Below are 19,472 nucleotides of genomic sequence, written 5' to 3'. Positions count from 1 at the left end.
ATTACTATTAAGATTTCATATTAATGAAGAAAATCATACACTTTATAATATTATCAGCCCTTGTTGTTACTCTGACTGTCTTATTCTGAATTACAAGTCTATCAATTACGTTTTTGCTGTATGCAAATAGCATGATAAAAAACAGCTTATCATCCAAGCCCCGGGAGGCAATGGAAATTGACCAGCTTCTGTAACAGTCTCTGTAATGCAGTGTCATGTGGATGTAGTACAGACAATCATGCATTCAGCAGTATTGCTCTTCCTGCTGGTTTTCTGACTTTCCAGACCTTATAGTCGTAAATTCCCATTGAGGAATTGGCATCACAAGGCAGAGTATACCCCATACCAGTTCCCCTACCGAGGAAAAATTCTTGCTACTACAAGAAATTGAACCTGAGTCCACAACATGGCAGCTATTTATGCACGTTGATGTGGCTACTTTCCTTCATACTTGTCGAGCAGTGCTGGAAAAGGAGCATCACTGCCAAGGGGTATCCTGCCACCAGGTGCACAGCAGTTCTGTGCTGTGAGATGACATCCTTGTCCCATCCTGCCCCCACCCCCTCCGTGCCACGAAGAAGACAGTATTAGTACAGAGAAAAGAATTAACGAAATCAGGGGGAAAGATGCTGTAGTAAGAAGTTATGTGTAGAAGAAAAATTATGTCCAAAACATTTAGTAAACATTTGTGAATGTGTATCAGTAGATACCTTTGGGGTTTCTGGTCTATTTTGGCTCTTTCATCAGAAATTTTGAAAACCCACCAAATTTCAGGTAAATTTCACGAAAAAGATCTAAAAATTCTTCAAAAAACCTGAATTTGTCTAATATCAGATTTTGGTAACAAAAAATGTGAAATCGACATGAACGAATAACAATTGCTATTGTTTTGGTCCATTTTAACCATTTTTCTGAATATTTTTAGTGTTTTATAGTGCATTTTCATCTCTTTTTCAAGTATTTATTGTTTGTGTACGCGAAAAAAAAAACATTTCTGCATATTTTTATAAGAATAAATTAAAACGAAATTAAAGTGATGAACATTCAAAGATATATTTGAAAATATTACTGTTGTTGAAATATGATTACAATGATGAAAACAAACTGGATGTAAAAATGTATTAGTTGTAAAATAATTAAAAATTGAAGTTGATTTTATCAAAATACCATGGGTAGACAAACATTGAGGCAAATGTAAAAAAATGTACAGAATAATTTCTCAGAAATAAAAATTTTGTCGTTATAAAGTCTGCTTGGACGCAACTAAAAATCTGTCTTTATCTTGACCTCAGTTCATTTTATTAACTTAAAAAAAACTGCATTTATCTTGAACACAGTTAAATTTAACGTCAATTTGACCTCTCTAAATTTATCATATATTCATTTAAGTTTTAATAATTTCTTAGTATTTTTTAAATTTTGCTAACTTTGTGCTAATTTATACATTTTACCTTAATTTTCTGTCATAATTAATTTTCATTTACTTTATTAAACTTATTTTTCTTATAAATGAAGACAAAATTGCGACAGATGAATATCATTAATGTTCATGATTATTGTAAAATTGTAAATTTACTAGGTACAAGGTACAGTAATTTTAGCAAAGAATTTTTAATTGCTTTTAGTATTAAACATCTTAATATGAAGTTAATTATGTCGAAACATTTGCCTGATTTTCAACTTGAAATAATGATAATTTGTTAAGAATGATGAAAATAAACATTTGAAAGAAATATTTCCATTTTGTACTAATTTATTAGAGAAACGAAAAATAAAGAAACAGTTAATTAACATCTAGTTAATAAAGCATTTGGAAACAGGTTATATATTATAAATTTAGAGAACAATCTAAACTTGCTTGGTCCAAATTTTTTTAATGTATCAAAATGAGAAGTTATGGAAACAGTGAAGGAAAATTTAAAATTACTTAATGGTTTGAAAGTGAATTTTGTAATTTTTGTGATTATATGATGAAATAATCAGATTCTGAAGAGACAATGGATATTAAATTGCTACACATAATTATAGAATGAATGAAAGAGATTTGATTAAATGTTATAAAATTGGAAAAAAAATTTCATGATGAATGTCTGAATTTCAAACTCAAGGATTTGGTTGGAGTCTGGATCATGTTATTGGATTACAGTTAGCGATTAATAAATATATTAAATTAAGAGGTTTATCTTACATCAAATTACCAGAAAAATATAAAAAGACTTCTGTTAATGTTCAAAATTATGATCAAAAATATTTTCTGTTGCTAATAAAACCAGTATTCTATCCTGTAGATAAAAATGTAGAGGCAGTTACAAAACATAAAAATGTTGAAGTCATTATTGATCAGATCTCAAAACATAAAGAAATGAAATTTATTTGTGATATGTGTTGATTACATTTAACAATAAAGAAAATTTAGATAGCCATATTCCAAACTGTTTAGTAAATATACCTCTAAAAGTGGAATTACCAGAGAAAAAGTCATATATAACTTTTTAAAAATTATCAATATACAATGAAAGTTTCTGATTTTGGAAGTTTACTTTTTAAAAATGGATAACTGTGAGCCTGATCTAGAAAAGTCATATACGGTCAAATATCAAAAACGTGAACCAAGAGGTTTCTGTTATTACATTAAACATATGAATTGATATAATATAAGTGCATAGAGAGGGCCAAATTGTCATAAAAATTTATCAAATGTAAGTAAAACGAAGTTGAAGAAATTGGAAGTTCATATTCTGAAATTGAAGAAATGAAATCATTAGCATTTCAAGAACAATCAAGACATAAAAAATTTAAAAAAATATGTTCATTATGTAGAAGTCACTATTCACAATAAAGCAAAAATGGGGAATGGCAGCCCATTCTTCATAGAGTGCTGCACTAGGGAGAGGTATCGATGTCAGTCAGTGAGACCTGGCAAGAAGTTGGCATTCCAAAACATACAAAAGGTGTTCTGTTGGAATCAGGTCGGGCCTCTGTGCAGGCCGGTCCATCACAGGGGAGTTATTGTCATGTAACTACTCCACCACAGCCTGTGCATTATGAATAAATGCGAGATCATGTTGAAAGATGCAGTCACCATCCTCAAATTGCTCTTCAACAGTGGGAAGCAAGAAAGTGCTTAAAATATCAAAGTAGGCTTGTGCTGTGGTAGTCCCATGAAAAGCAACAAAGGTGAAACCCCCCTCTACGAAAAACACGACCACACTTTAACACCACCGCGCCCAAACTTTACTGTTGGCATTACACAAAGGTTGCGTTTCATTGGCAGGACACTTAGAAGACGCAACAAGTCCACTAAAGAGACAGCTTACACTACACTCGTTCGTCCTCTGTTAGAATATTGCTGCGCGGTGTGGGATCCTTACCAGGTGGGATTGACGGAGGACATCAAAAGGGTGCAAAAAAGGGCAGCTCATTTTGTATTATCACGTAATAGGGGAGAGAGTGTGGCAGATATGATACGCGATTTGGGATGGAAGTCATTACAGCAAAGACGTTTTTCGTCGCGGCGAGATCTATTTACGAAATTTCAGTCACCAACTTTCTCTTCCGAATGCGAAAATATTTTGTTGAGCCCAACCTACATAGGTAGGAATGATCATCAAAATAAAATCAGAGCTCGAACAGAAAGGTTTAGGTGTTCGTTTTTCCCGCGCACTGTTCGGGAGTGGAATGGTAGAGAGATAGTATGATTGTGGTTCGATGAACCCTCTGCCGAGCACTTAAATGTGAATTGCAGAGTAGTCATGTAGATGTAGATGTAGATGTTCACACGGTGACAGATGACGTTCACCGAGCATTCGCCATACCCAACTCCTGCCATGGGATTGTCAATTGTGTATCGTGATCCCACACAACGTATTTCCACTGCTCAATCGTCCAATGTTTTCACTCCTTACATCAAGTGAAGCGTCATATGGTATCTACCGGCGTGATGTGTGGCTTATGAGCAGCCACTCAACCATGAAATACAAGTTTTCTCACCTTTGGCTTAACTGTTATAGTACTTTCAGTGGATCCTGATGCAGTTTGGAATTCCTATGTGATGGTCTGGATAGATGTCTGCCTATTACACACTACGATCCTCTTCAACTATCAGCAGTCTCTGTCAGTCAACAGACAAGGTAGGCCTGTACACTTTTGTGCTGTACATGTCCCTTCAAGTTTCCACTTTGCTTTCACATCAGAAACAGTGGACCTAGAGATGTTTAGGAGTGTGGAAATCTAATGTACAAATGTATGACATATGTGACGGCTAATCACCTGATCACATTCGAAGTCCGTGAGTTCTGCAGAGCACCCCATTTTGCTGTCTCACGATGTGTAATGACCACTGAGGTCGCTGACATGGAGTACCTGGCAGTAGGTGGCAGCATAATGTACCTAATATGAAAAATGGTTGTTTTTGGGGTTGTCCGGATACTTTTGATCACATAGTGTACCTTGTTTCCTTGTACTCCCATCATCACTGTGTTCATCAGTTGCTGAAATGTAGATGGAGCCGTCTTCAGGCCCATCGCCATCATGTTATATTCATAATGGCCTGATGGTTTACTGGTCTTCATTGTCTATCAGTACTTGATAGTATCCTTTGGCAAGGTCTAGCGTGGAGAAGTTCTTCACCTTTCCTATGTTGTTGAGTATCTCATCTATTCTGGGCAATGGATATACCATATTTATTGATATATCATTTAGTGTCCTGTAATCTGCCACTACCCACAATTCTGTTTGCTGCTCACATGTGGTTTTTTTGGTAAAATGATTAGAGCAAAATTCCAAGCACTGATGCTGGCCAATATTATGGTCGTGGCTAACATCCCCTCTATTATGGTTCCTTCCACTTCTGGGATTAGAGGGATCTTGTGTGTTACCTGTGTGGTGTGCATGAGCATGTCTCCTGGTAAGTGGAATACATCTTTATAAGTGGCACAGAACTCTTCTGTTGCCCCTGATTCTTCACTATTCAAATGCATGGTGCACACATTTTCTTTTAGCAAACACTGCTGTGATTTTACTTCCTCTTTCTGTGAAGGGAGGGTGTGTCAGACTTTATAACTGCTCAGAGATGGAACCTGCTCTGCAAACACTTCAGGTGTGGGAAACCATACATCCTTTTCTCTGGTGTTCATTATACTTGTGATACACATCCTGTCCTTGACTGTTGCTGGTGCTTCCGGTGTGTAGACCACTGGTCTAATTTCTTGTCATGGAATTATTACCTCTGAGCCAAGACGGCATATCACCTGGACTTTAGAATATTTTCTTCCCATGCTTTGATGACTACTAATATTTCGGGTTGATTCTGGTCATTCTAGGGCCATTAGTGCTCAGTTCCTGTTTGGGTAATTTATCGTTGCTTCCGGAGTGCATAGCCCATTGGCAGCACCCTGTTCTCAGCTCATACGAGACGGCAAGTGATAGTAACTTCTGTGTGTGTTCATTTACAGGACTCACTTGCTGGCCCTTAACTAAGATTTGTGTCGTGGCATTACCTGTTGGCAGCTGCACTGCTACTGCTTCGGGTTCTCTGTGTCTCCTGCGACTCACCTTTCCTTTGCAAGACATCACCATACTTTCATTACAACTCGTTTTTGTTACCGCTGAAGACTTTGGTTGTTTGGCCACCTGGTTTCTGTCACTTTGCACTGTAATTTGACCTACAGTCACATCTTCCCTGGCTTCCCTTAATGCGATTCGTTCTCCATGTATCCACATTTTTCAGTGTGCATAATTTAGTATGATCTTGTTCTATTCCAGAAATTCTCGCCCCAACAGTCTGTCAAACAATTAATCAATCTGAGTGTCTACTGCTTGGAACTGAGAGATCCATTTGGCCCCTGTCTTCATCTGCACCCATATAGATATTTGCTCTTGTGTTCGCACTTCTTCATTCGGTACACTTTTTATAGGGACTGCCATTCTGGTGTCTCATTGTACATCCTCTTCCAAGGCACTCGCCTTTATGAGATTCACATGAGCATGGTTATCAAGTAATAGCTTTGTTTCTGTTCCATCATCCTACTTTGCAAACACACACATCACTCTTTCCGGTGCAGTCAATGGTTCCTACTATCCCTGACACAGCATAATGAGACTGCGGGATTATGCCTGTTTTGCGTTTCTGACTCGTTCGTTCTACGTATATTTGCCAACTTACTCTCCTGGCATTCCCAGGCGAAATGTCTGAACTGGTGACACATGAAGGATTCCACAGGCTTTGTCTTGAGGCACAGTGCAGAGTGCCCCATTAGATTACACTGTGAACATCATGCCAGCACAAGACAATGGGATCATGACCCATTTCACTTGAATTCTTTAACATCTATCTCTTTAATTGGCATCCTACCATTGTCAGGTCTTTGGAGAGCTTCTTTTACTGTATCTGCCTTATGAACAGTATACTTCTGTCTAAGGTCTCATGCTATATGCCCAGTCCTGCTGCAGTTGAGACATTTAGCAGCTACTTTTCGTTCTAGCTAGGGCATGCCTACCACCTGGTGCTTCTCCTTGTCAGACAGAATTGCGCATTCTTCTGATGCCGCTAAATCAATGGCCTCTGATAGAGTCAACTTTTTCCCTTGAGCCTTATTACCATGTTTATCTTGTCATCATATAATCCTTGAACAAAGACTGCCTTGCCTAGTTTCCCAATTAAGTCGTTACTGCCTACCATTCCTCGTCCTTCAGCTGTCTTCCTGAAATGGAACTACATTATGTCCTTGTGAGAACCCCACTGAACCGTGCTTTCCTCTTTCTGTTGCTGACTATTAAACATTTGACGTGCAAAGAAATCAATAGTATGTTTATTCTCATAATTCTCTAATAACACAGCCCTCACTTTGGACCAAGTTTCTGTGTGATCTCTTACTAAGAGTTCACTGTGGGCAGAGCCCATTATCTGTCTAGTGAGAATACTGTCCTACCATTAGGTTCTACTAAAATATAGTCATTACCACAGTTGTCTATAAATTTAGATAACTGATCCCTATCTCCATCAAATTTTCTAAGAACTAATTTAGCTGCTTCACTGTACCTCAGGTACACGTGACCCCTCTCAGTTGCTGAAGCACTATCAAGATAATTTTCATCTGTCACTTCCCTGCCAGTTGTGCTACTGGGATAAGCACTGTCTTCCATTGTCACTAACCTTGTCGATTGTGGTTGGTGTGATGGACTCAGTGATCATGTTGCCGGCAGGATGTGTGCCCTCTGTTGTTGCTAGCCACCTACTCACCGTCGTGTGATGGTGTCGGCGTGAAGCGATACCCCAGCAGTGGTACAGTGCGGCACCCTCTCGCAGCTGCGCTGGCATGCTGCGACACCCCTGTGATTGAGCAATGGAGCGTTGCGGTGCTCCCTCAGAGCTGTACCACAGGGATGCACGGGGACATCGCTATCGACACTGTGATGGAGTATTGCGATACTCCTGTTATACCTATTCCTCCATTCAGAATTGCCTCTATTATTGGTGAATTAACTGGTCTCCACACATATGACACCAAAATTTTCGCATCTCATCTTGTCCTGAGAGGGAGTAAAAGCAACACTCACTGCAAGAGACAGGGGAACTTAAATCAATTGGTGATTCCTATGAGGCACTGCTTGTGGGCCACCTATTGTAGCCCTGACCTCAGCTGAAAAGTAGACTATTAACTAGTGTTGAGTGTGGGACTCGGTAGGAATCTGGTCATTTAGTAGATGCAAGTCATTTACTCATAGACAAGTAGTTACTTTTCCTGGAAGTAGCCCCTTGGCACATTCCATAACTATATAACGTTGCTATGTTCAAGTATCATAAGTATGCGATGTTAACATCCCGACTGCTGCACAGAGTTGAGTGGAGTCTTACTAAGTACTTTCTTCTATGGATTATGACAAGTCCTGCTCCTGATCCTGACCAACACAGAGGTGGTGTCCCTGATGTCTACCCACTTGCACTCCTCCTCCAGTCAGTGGGTCGCCTGTTTATAAGGGGTGGTTGCACCCGACACCACCCTTCCGGAATGTTCCATGAAGGCTGTTTCATTCGTGAGTGTAATGAAGCTAACATATCATGTCTTGCTGCTAGCATGTAATATTGCCCAACGTCTTCAGTAAACGCCCCCCCCCCCCCCCCCCCCCCCCCCCCCCCCGTGCTGGTGCCTGTGCCATCCAAGGGTCAGGCGGCTGTGTTTGCTACAAACCTCATGATGCTCCAGGGTCCACTCCTTGTTAGCAGAACAAGCTTTGCATTGCGGCTTACAGCATGTCAGACAAATATTTCACAGGCCTCTGGCTCAGCAGCAGTTTCTAAACTGTCTTTCTGACAAGATCTGAATACTTCCCACTTACCGATTTTGTTATTCTTAGGACTGAATATTTTACTATATACGACAATTTAATGAGAATCATTTTGCGATTAACATGAAAAAAACTAAAATCAAGATATTGACTATTACATTTATAATATACAAATGCAAGAATTTTATGAAGATATGAATAAAATGTTTGATAACTTTGAAACAAGTGTTTATCCAAAAGATAATACTTACAACATTCCTCAACTAAATAAAAATGCATTAGGTAAATTGAAAGATGAATGTAATGGTAAATAATGGAGGAATTTTGTGGCTTAAGAAAAAATGCATGTTTATAATACTGGTGCTACTGTGGAGAAAAAAAATCTAGAGGAGTTAAGAAACATGTTGTAAATATAAAATAACCTTACAAGATTGTAAAGATTGTTTGTTTAATGGCACAGGAGAGTAGGGGACTATGAATAAATATGAAGTGTTAAACAGATAATTTATTCTGCCAACGCTAATAACAAACCATTAAGTGATCATGGTGATAAAAGATATGTTTTCGACAGTAAAATACGGTCATTACCACATGAACATTATATAATTACATAATTATATATTTATAGTTATAAAATGATTATTTGATAAATTTTACATTTAACACATTTTAACCTTCATAAAATTCAAATTTAATATATTTATGTTTCCATTGATTCCTAAACTACGTTCCCAGTCACCATAATCATCTTTTCAAATTATAACACCAATAAAGTTTGAAAAAAGTTTTAGTGTCGTAATTTTCAATATAGAACATGTAAGTGATTGTTGGCATTTCTATAAGTTCAGAAAATAACAGTGTTAATGTTTCTTTTAAATATATTTAGTGTTAAAATTTTCTTACTCTTCCAAAACATTGAAGAGACTCATTTATATTGAATAAATATAATAATAAACTTCTTAAGGGACTAAATGAGTAACAGAAGTGAAAAAATTATTACGTTCTTGTTTTACTGGGTTTTTCTGTTTCCTTATCGACATTTTGAACAAAGGAATAGTTGAACATGGGGAGATGATTTGAATCTTGCGTGTCTAGATTTTATGCTTGAAATATTTTTCCTTGAATTTTCAAGATTTTTTCGTCAGGTCTTTGGAAAATATTTGGATAAATGAAGCAAACGTTGGATGTTAATAATGAAAATGCTGGAAAAATAGAAAAAATGCTTGAAAATATAGCAATGGATGAAAAACAGTGATAATGTTCGAAAAAAATGGTTAAATGCTTAAAAAATATTGGGTGTTTTCGTTTGTGTTGATTTCACTTTTTTGTTATTGTGATAAGTTTTCAGTCAGTCACCCTTAAATAATATTCACAAAATGTTAGCGACTGTTATTAGTTGTTTTTATTAAATTGAAAATTAATTGAAGACAACTGACCACAAAATAATGACGACAGCAAAGCTTTTTAAGTTTGAAGATATTTTATGTAAATCACTGATACATTCATTCAAATTGCACTCTCATCACCACTCCTCACTTCAATTATTATACATTTAATGTTAACAAAAAATTAAGATATACTCAACAAGCTTCTCAAAGCAATGAATCTAGGACCTAGTAAGCCTTTGGTAAAGATGTCCTCAATCTGATCTTCTGAACGTATGTGCTTGGCAGTGATTATTTTGTGGTGGTGAAGTTGGCACATAAAATTATATTTAATGTTGATGTGCCTCATCTGACGATGTTCCTATTTCTTCATGACTGTATACAGGACTGATTATCTTTGAATGTGCGAACTGGTAGTTGAACTGGCATTTGAATGCCGTCCAGCAAGTATTTCAGTCAGAGTACCTCGGCAGCAGCTGTCACCAGAGCTACATATTCCGCCTCTGTAGAAGACAAAGTAACACTAGTCTGTCTCTTTGTTGTTTACATCAACATATGCCTGAAGAGCTTTTTAATTCCCTTGTTGATAATGTGGTTTCATATAGATGGCTCCTTTAATATATCTCAAAACTCCTTTCAACCATGCCCAGAGTTCTTTCAATTGATTGTTTTGGTATCTGCTTAAGATGTTGAATGTAGCACAAAAATCAGGCCTCGCTGTCAAAGTATACGTCAAGCATCCAGTCATCTCTCTGCATGGTGTATGAAGCCTTTTTCATTCCTTGATTTCCAGTTTAACTTCCATAGGTATCTTGACTGGATTACAATCTTGCATGCTGAATTGTAACAAACTCTTCAAATATGATGTTTGGCTCACCTACATTTCTTCTTTGTTCCTTGGAATTTCAATTGCCAAGTACGATTGTGGTCCTACTAGTTCCTTTATTGTAGACTTAAATTTCACTCTGGCATTTTCCTCTCTACTGTCGCCCGCCCTCAAAATGTCAACAACATAGAAGATAATGTAAATGACAACTTCCTTTAAAATCATATAGTAAAGACATTTATCTGCTTCTGACTGATTGAATCTTTATAGAGACATGAAAAGTATTAATATAATTAGTCCATGCTAATGGTGCTTTTTTAGTCCATATAAAGACCTCTGCAATCTGTAAACCAAACCATTCCCGTCTTTTCAATCTTCAGGTAATAGCCACTTCCTCAGGAATAACCATGTATATTTCCTTCTTGAGAAATCCATGAAAAAAAGCATTGATAACATCAAATTGTTACAGAACCAATCCTTGTTGGATTGCAATAAGTAGCAGTATTCTAACAGTTGTAAGTCAAGCCACCGGCGTGTATGTTCCCTCGTAGTCAAATCCTTTTGTCTATGTACATCCTTTAGTCACAAGTCTAACCTCACTTCTTATGATATTTCCACCCTTGTCCTTCTTCAATTTGCATACGCACTTACTGCAGTACTATCAGTACTGTTGAAAAAAATTCTAAAGTGGAAAAAAAATTTGCTGCACTTTTTGGGGTCTCCAATGTAGTTCTTCCATGAGGGAAGTGCATTGAATGAAATCATAATACTGCAGGATACAGTTATATGAGCTGTATTAATATCACGAGTGCAACAGAAACACATTTGCACAACGTGGAAGTCAGCAGCAGACTAACTAACTTCAGAGGGACCACACCTGCCCTCACATCTTGTGGAAGAATAAAGATGTCATGAGCATCAAAGATTGTAGAAGTTTCATCAAAGATTGTAGTTTATGACATATTCCGCATCTCCAATGGATGAGATCTCTACAGGCCTAGGCAAAAAATTATAAATGTTATGTTACACAGGGTTTGTGTGGTAGTGGAAACAGATATTTTTCTGCATGCTAAACATTCAAATGGAGAATGAAGGTGTTGCTCAGCAAAGTATAAGTGGCATCTAGAATGCTGTTCCCAAATGACAAAACACTTGTTAGTGGATGATGCAGAAATAACACATTATTCACAATCCAGAACCATGAAATCAGATCCACAGAACAATGGGACAGGTCTACTTTAGTTCTGCTGTGCCTGAATGCAGATTGTACTGATATGTGGTACTAACAATTCTTAGCTACAGCAGTGCAGACACCTGTGCTACACTATGGTTTTGATGCCACATTGTTCAGTCATCAGATTCATATCTGTTATGTCTTTTAACTCTGTTAATATTTCCTTGGGTGTAGGGCCAAACATTGTAGTTATAAATTGAAACTTAATACTGTCTTGTTCTTTAGTCTGGATGCACTATAAAATATTAGTAATATGAGTGCCAAATCAAAAATAGTGTTGGAGTCTGTGTAATGATATTTGATGTAGTTTATCTCTCTATCAAAATAGGTGTTAGTTAAATATAACTATTCCACAAGTTAAAAAAAACTCCAAAATGAACCTGTAGGGTGACTGTTGGTAAAGCTCGATATTACCTCCAGTTTCAAGGATTCTCCTGCCATGGCCATGTTGCGTGATGTATGTTGGAGAAACTACATGCTGCAGCTAAAAAGGGGGTCGTTTCCAGCTATGGTCCATACTTAACATGCCAAGCCCTTTCAGTCCTGATGTACAAAATAAAATATGTCACTTAATGCACTGTTATTTCTTTGTGATACACTCATGAGACAGTTTAGCATTGGTGTTCTGGACGTAGTACCACTTACATCTGACAAGCTGTGTGCAACATAATCTGGCAACAAGTGCCTGTTCCAAAATCAACAGCAGGAATCAAGATGGTGAACAGCAGCACAGCTCCCCCTGATAATATTGTAATTTTTATTTCATACTGAAGTGTATTTAGCATTTATTGGCAATATTTCTATTCCTAAACAAGGTTGACACTGTTGTGCATAATTACTACAATAATTACGCCAAAAAAGCCCTATAAGAGTATTTATGTTGATATCAAACTTTATGTATTGAATGCAACACTAAAGGTTTCAATAGTTACAATTTGTGATGTGTGTTGTAAACAGTGTGTGATAAATCCACATAATATAAAACATTATTTGTGATGAATGTTTCCTGAGATTTAGTCTGTATTAATAATATCATGCGTTTATGGAGTAATTTCTCTTTAACTATGGAATGGAAATGAAGGTCATGTCATGTTTCTAAGTAGATACCACCAAAGATTTTACTGTTGATTCAATTGTCACTTCCAAGTATTGTGGAAACTGACTACATTTTATATTTATGATTATGCCCTTTTTGTGGTTTGTATGCTGTTCAATGCATCCAGTCTGAAGAAGACATGTTGACTAGTACACACCATTATCAGAGGCTGATCTTAGCAATCTGCTGCATCAATTGCTGAATGGTGATGTATCTGACCCATACTCTATCTCTAATGGGGAATAAGATGAGGAAAACCAATATGGTACAATAAGATACGTTGTTTGTTCAATTTTTGGTGCTATTGATATCGCAGTAACTGGAACTGCACAGAGATGGAAGAAAGTGCTCTAAGTGGTAGTTCTTATGAGAAACTGCATCGGTGCATGTGTATTTGTGTGTGTGTGTGTGTGTGTGTGTGTGTGTGTGTGAGAGAGAGAGAGAGAGAGAGAGAGAGAGAGAGAGAGAGAGAGAGGGAGGGAGGGAGTGTGTGTCAGTGTGTGTAGTGGAAAGTAAAATACTTTGGAAACTCTCACAACCATGTCTGGTTTGGAGCATCATAACAACACAATGGAGAAATTATTTACACACCACATGAATATTTTAGGAGGTCTGTTTAAAACTTTCTTGGTGAAACTATTGCATTTCACTCAAACAACTACTGTGCTACAAACATGGGCAGTAGTATTTCACTTGATCCCATAGAAATTTGGATGCTCATTGAAATGCACATTGTGATGGGTGTTCTAAACTTCGCTAGGCTGAGACTGTTTTGGAACCCACTTCATTGTTTCATTTCATTGTTTGCTGACCAGACGTCATGTAATTGACTTGGAAATTTTCACAATGATCTACATTTAGCAATTGACAAACCAGACAGTACTAATAACAGACTATGGAGGCTAGACCTGTCACTGGTTGTGTGAAGTCGGAATACCATTATCTTCATCTTGAACAGAATTTTTTAGAGGATCTTTGAACACAAAGCAATACATAAAAGGTAAGTCATTTCCATTGGGCATAAAATGATACCTTCTGGGAGGTGAAAGTGGACTGATTTACTATTTCACTGTCTACCAAGTGAAAGCAATACCTTTCAAACCTGAAATGAATGAATGTTTTGGGAGCATCTGGAGCTGTAGTGTCAATTATGTTGAAGGATATCAAATAAGGAAAATTATAAAATGTATGCTGATAATTTATTCACTTCTATCCAAATTATCAGGTAGGCCTATCTTCTGGAGGTATGTATCTTTTACTCTAAAACAGTTAGAAAAAAATAAATGAAAAAATACCATGTTGTTTCAAAGTAAAGTGAAAAATGAGGTGACAGTCTTGATACTCTTAGTGCAGATGACAAAATAATTTTTGGACTACTCAGTGGAATAACAAGACAGTTATTACGGTATCAATGTTATTGGGGAAAGAACAATGAGATTGTGTTCAACAATGGAATAAAACTGCAAAGGTGTTCATAAAAGTGATCAGACCTGAAGTTATAAAATACTACTATTTCTCAATGAGATTTTTGTTAAAACAGACTTCTTAATCGAACTCTGTTGGGTATTTATTTGGTCAAGGAAGTCAAGTCTGTAAGTTACATTCCATTTCATAGATCTTTCAATCACCAACAGTTGGCTGGAAGAAAGTGAAATGTAAAGGTGAAACAAGTACCATAAAGAGACCAGAGCTCTGTTACAATTTCTTTTCTTACTTCTGAAGCATTTTCTAAAGTTAGTGTTCCAGTTTTGAAAATAAAGAGAGGGAGACCAAGCTCCAAATGCCCTGGCACTTTTTCTTAGAAGACAAGAATGAATAAGAAAGGAAGACTACTGGATGATGTTTGATACAACAATGTGGGATCCTGCACAAAAATAGTGGGCAGTGAAACATGGCCTAGAAAGAAATTTGTGCCCAGAAGCCAAAACTGAAGCATGAAAAGCACAATATTCACTTATGTCTGATGAAACATAACAACTGCTTCAAGTCCTCTCACAATCAATAGGATCATTACCTGAGCAAGTAATGAATTTAGTGACAAAGTAAATAATTTCCATATTGTACCATGATTATGGATAATGACAGTTGACAAAGACTTTCTTGTGTGGATACAGTAAAACTAAAATAAACTCCATCTGAACAGGTCTCAGAAGGTCTAACAGCACTGACCGACTACTGTGTCATCCTCAGCCTATCGGCATCACAGGATGCAAATATGGAGGGGCATGTGGTCAGCATATCACTCTCCCAGCCATAGTCAGTTAATGAGACCAGAGTTGCCACTTCTCAGTCTAGTAGCTCCTCAATTTGCCTCACAATGGAGGAGTGCATCCTGATTGCAAGCAGCACTCAGTAGACTGGACAGTGCCCCATCCAAGTCTTAGCCAAGCCCAGCAGCACTTAACTTTGGTGATCTGACAGGAACTGGTGTTACCACTGTGGCAGGACCATTGGCTGTGCGGATACAGTGCTGAAAAAAAATTAGACAATAGAAGAAGATCTGCTTATGTGTAACTATGACTCAATTTTGAAACTGGTGTACTGTTTATAGTAATCTGTATAATTTGGAACTGTATACATGTAAAAAATTATTTTTGTACCATGTAGCATAAATAAATTATTTCTAATGAAGAATACAAGTTATTAAATTTTTTGTTTGAAAAATTAAAGATCAGAGGTTACAGGCCTAGCACGGCTGAATTAGCAACTAACAACCTTTAAACAAACTTATTTCATCAGCATCAAAATTATCCCCACTAACGGGAACCACTCTCTCATCATCTATATCCTATATGAGTACTATACCTCTATGTACAGAACATCTTGAGGCATCCAGTACAACATATTAGCTGGCAGTGATTTTCAGGCGCCTTGCATTACTGTACCATGTGAAATGATCCTTAGTAACATTGAATGCAGTTTAACAGGTCATCCTGCACTTTGGGTAATGTGGAGAAGAATATACTGTATTGAGAAAAAATATGTTTTACCAGCTTTAATAATCCAAGTCATCGTTGTTAAAGTTTGTATAAACAAAGATTGTCTGTACTACATGTCAAAAAAATAAAAAAGCTTTTAAAATAACTGGTTGGTCACAAAATAATAGTCACAGGATGTTTCTGGACCATTTTCTCTTTATTCATTATGTGTTTTGGGCTCTGCCCATCATTAGATGGCCTGGTGACTATTATATTTTGTTACAATCTTGCAAAGTTACACACATGTGCAAGTAGAGCTCCTGTACTAAACCATCATATAGCAACAAGACATTTAAGATGTTGTACATATCCTTTGATACAAAGTGAGCATACAAAACTTTGACAACAAGACATTTAAGATGTTGTACATATCCTTTGATACAAAGTGAGCATACAAAACTTTGACAAAGTACTGTCAAAAGTGACAAATTTTACACTTCCACACAGCAAAATGAGATTTCAGCTAAACATGTGTGCTACTACGAGCCAAGGATGTGGCTGGTGACTGTTCCCACTTAAGAGAACTAGTTGGTGCTAGGTGGCTTACCCCCTGTGGCACTGCTGTCATGGCTGATATGTCATTACAAATACAATAATATTATTAATTACAAAATAGCTTAGGCAAAGACAAACTTAAACATATACAGTTTTATTTCTCAGAGTTTGCTTGTTAATGCTGGCTAGTGTAAGTGCTAATGTGCTATTATGCAAGATGCACACATAATTACAATCATCAATTTACAAACATGTTAGATTGAACAATAGATTGTAAAATAAAACTGTTTATGACTTCAGTTTGTCTTTCCCTAAAGTATTTTGTAACTGCTAATGTTATTGTATTTGTAATGATGTATTAGCCATGACGTTAACACCACAGGGCGTGCACCACCTAGTGCCATCTAGTTCTCCTACACAGGAATGGCCATCAGCCGCATCACTCATTGGTTAGTAGCCCACATGATCAGTTGAAATATCATTTTGCTGTGTGGAACTTTAAAACTTACGTCGCTTTAGAAATTACTTGACGAGTATGTCAAAGTTATATGTTCACTTTGTATCAAAGGGTATGTACTACAGCTTAATTGTCTTGTTGCTATATAGGGGTTTAGTATAGGGGCTCCATTTGACAATGCCTGTAATTTTTCAAGATTGTAACAAAATAAATTGTCACAAGGTCATCTGAAGATGGGCAGAGCCCGAAACGCTTACTGAATAAAAAAAGTTCCAGAAACATCCTGTGACTATTAATCCCTGAATAACCAACTATTTTAAAGCCATTTTTATTTTTGTGCCTACAGTGGTCATACGCCCCCTACCACGATTTTCAGTTACCTCTATCATGCACTACATGTGTCAGTAATTTTTTTTAATTTTTTTTTTAAGTAAAATATTTCTGTGTCTGTGTCACTGTCCCCTGCTATTATCTAATGTTCAATTAAAGCTACAGACTTCTACAGCATGTACACCCCATCCTGATTTGCTCACAAAAGATAGCCAGTAATCCACGAGAGCAATGAAATCAGAGTCACAGCATAGATTTCTACATAGTTTACTTGCAAATAAATGAAATTGTAGATAGACAGAGCAAATTCATAGAATGCTGGATTTGCATTATTGCTGATACTTGCTTTATTGGCATTAGGACTCTGTACAAAATTTCATCTTCTAGTGTTGGAGACATCATCAGAGACTTTAATGGCTTAGAAAGCATGTGAAAATGTCTCCAGCATTCCAAGACAAAATTTTAAGCAGAAATTTATACACTAGACCATGGCCTAATAACCATAAAACGAATATCAGCAGTAAGACACAGCACAGTTTATTTTCTTCCCTTGGTCATGTGTATTTCTACTTGAGTCAACTTTAATGTGTATTCTCTTTACCACAGAAAGATAGTAGTATTACATATATATGCTTCATACTCAAAATCTTTAATAGGAAATGGTTTAAGTCTACTCAACACATTAGTGTATTTACTTTAACAAAGTCCTGGATTCAGAAAAAATATGTGTCTCCAGTTTTAATGTAATACATATGGCATCTAAGTTAAGAAAGATCATCTGCTTGATGTCTGTCAGTCCCAATTTTTTTTTGTAGAGTATCCTCCAAGGTGTGTTATGTACTACTGTCAGTCACCTTTTTTAAGCAGAGACTGACGTGTGCGGTAATGCCTCCAGCCATTAAAAATATTCCATTAGAACTACAGCATATATAACCCATCCCAATTTTGAAATGCAATTTGCTTATGAAGGATAGCGAATATTCCAGCTGAACAATGGAACTGGAGGCATAACTGAGACTCCCACACAGTTTGCATGCAAATAACTGAGAACTATAGGCCGACGGATTCATCAGTTATTATTGTCTGGAAGATGTACCTCTACACCTGCCAACTTTTGTGTTTCCTTATTACTGCAGAATGACAGTAATGCTATATACATCTGTTATACCTGAAAGGAGCAGCTTCTTGACCAGTTCCACTTAAGAGTAATACTGTATTTGTTGCAATGCTGTAATTGTCAAATCATAGAATGCTGACAACTGTATACTAGCTGTTTACCCCTTTGTGGTCCTTGTAGAATTGTATCACAAAGAAAGTGTCATCTTCCCTCTATAAATTCCCATTTGATTTCACAAAGCATCTGTGTGCTACTTGTGTGCTGATCAAACCTAGCAGCACACTTTTGAATTGCTTCTACATCTTCCTTTAATCCGACCTGGAGGGTGGGGATCCCTCACACTCAAGGGGTACTAAAAAATGGGTCACAATGGTATTCTAAGGGTTGTCTCCTTTATAAATGAGCTATACTGTCCTAAAACTATCCCAACATACTGTAGTCAACCATTGCCTTCCCTACTACTGTTCTTACATGGTCATTCCATTTTCTATTGCTCTGTAACATTACCCCTAGACATTTTTATTTGATGTGACTGCATGAAGCAAAGTAGTTTATTTATTTGATTGAATCCTTCCTGACAAGCATCATCTCAAACGCACTTGGTGTTACTTTTCAAGAGGTTGTTTGAACAAGCAGCATTTAATGCCTGTGAACTAAATAATTTGCAATTGAATCTGCATAGCACACAAGATGACTTCAATTGTTTCTTTGTTTTGGGAATTATGAATTTTTCAATGGCTATGATTTTGGTAGTAACAGTCAAAATTCACTCTTCAGCAATGCAGTGGCCAAGGAATTGAAGTTATCTCACAGCAAATTTGATTTTTTCTGATTTCAGTGACAATCCTCTCTCTCTTAATTTATCAGCCACTTCTCTTAATAATTTTAGATGCTCCTCCCAATTTACAATAACTAGTATGTCATCAAAATAAATGGTATGTTCCATGAACAGTTCTTTCTCCAAAACAGAATCCAGTGTATCTATTTGCATCTGCATAGATACTCAGCAAGGCACCTTATGATGCATGGTAGATGGTACCCTGTGGCACTGCTAGTCATTTCCTTCCTGTTCCACTTGCAAGTAGAGTGAGGCAGAAATGACTCTCTATGTGACTCCATATGAGTCCTAATTTCTCATATCTTATTTTTCGTGGTCCTTATGCTCAATGTATGTTGGCGGCAGTAGAATCATTTCACAGTCAGCTTCAAATGCCGGTTTTCTAAATTTTCTCACAAATGTTTGTCAAAAAGAACATCGCCCCCTCTCC

The sequence above is a fragment of the Schistocerca cancellata genome, chromosome 4 (assembly GCF_023864275.1).
Source record: "Schistocerca cancellata isolate TAMUIC-IGC-003103 chromosome 4, iqSchCanc2.1, whole genome shotgun sequence".
NCBI lineage: Eukaryota > Metazoa > Arthropoda > Insecta > Orthoptera > Acrididae > Schistocerca > Schistocerca cancellata.
Note: the sequence above shows the minus strand (reverse complement) of the source record.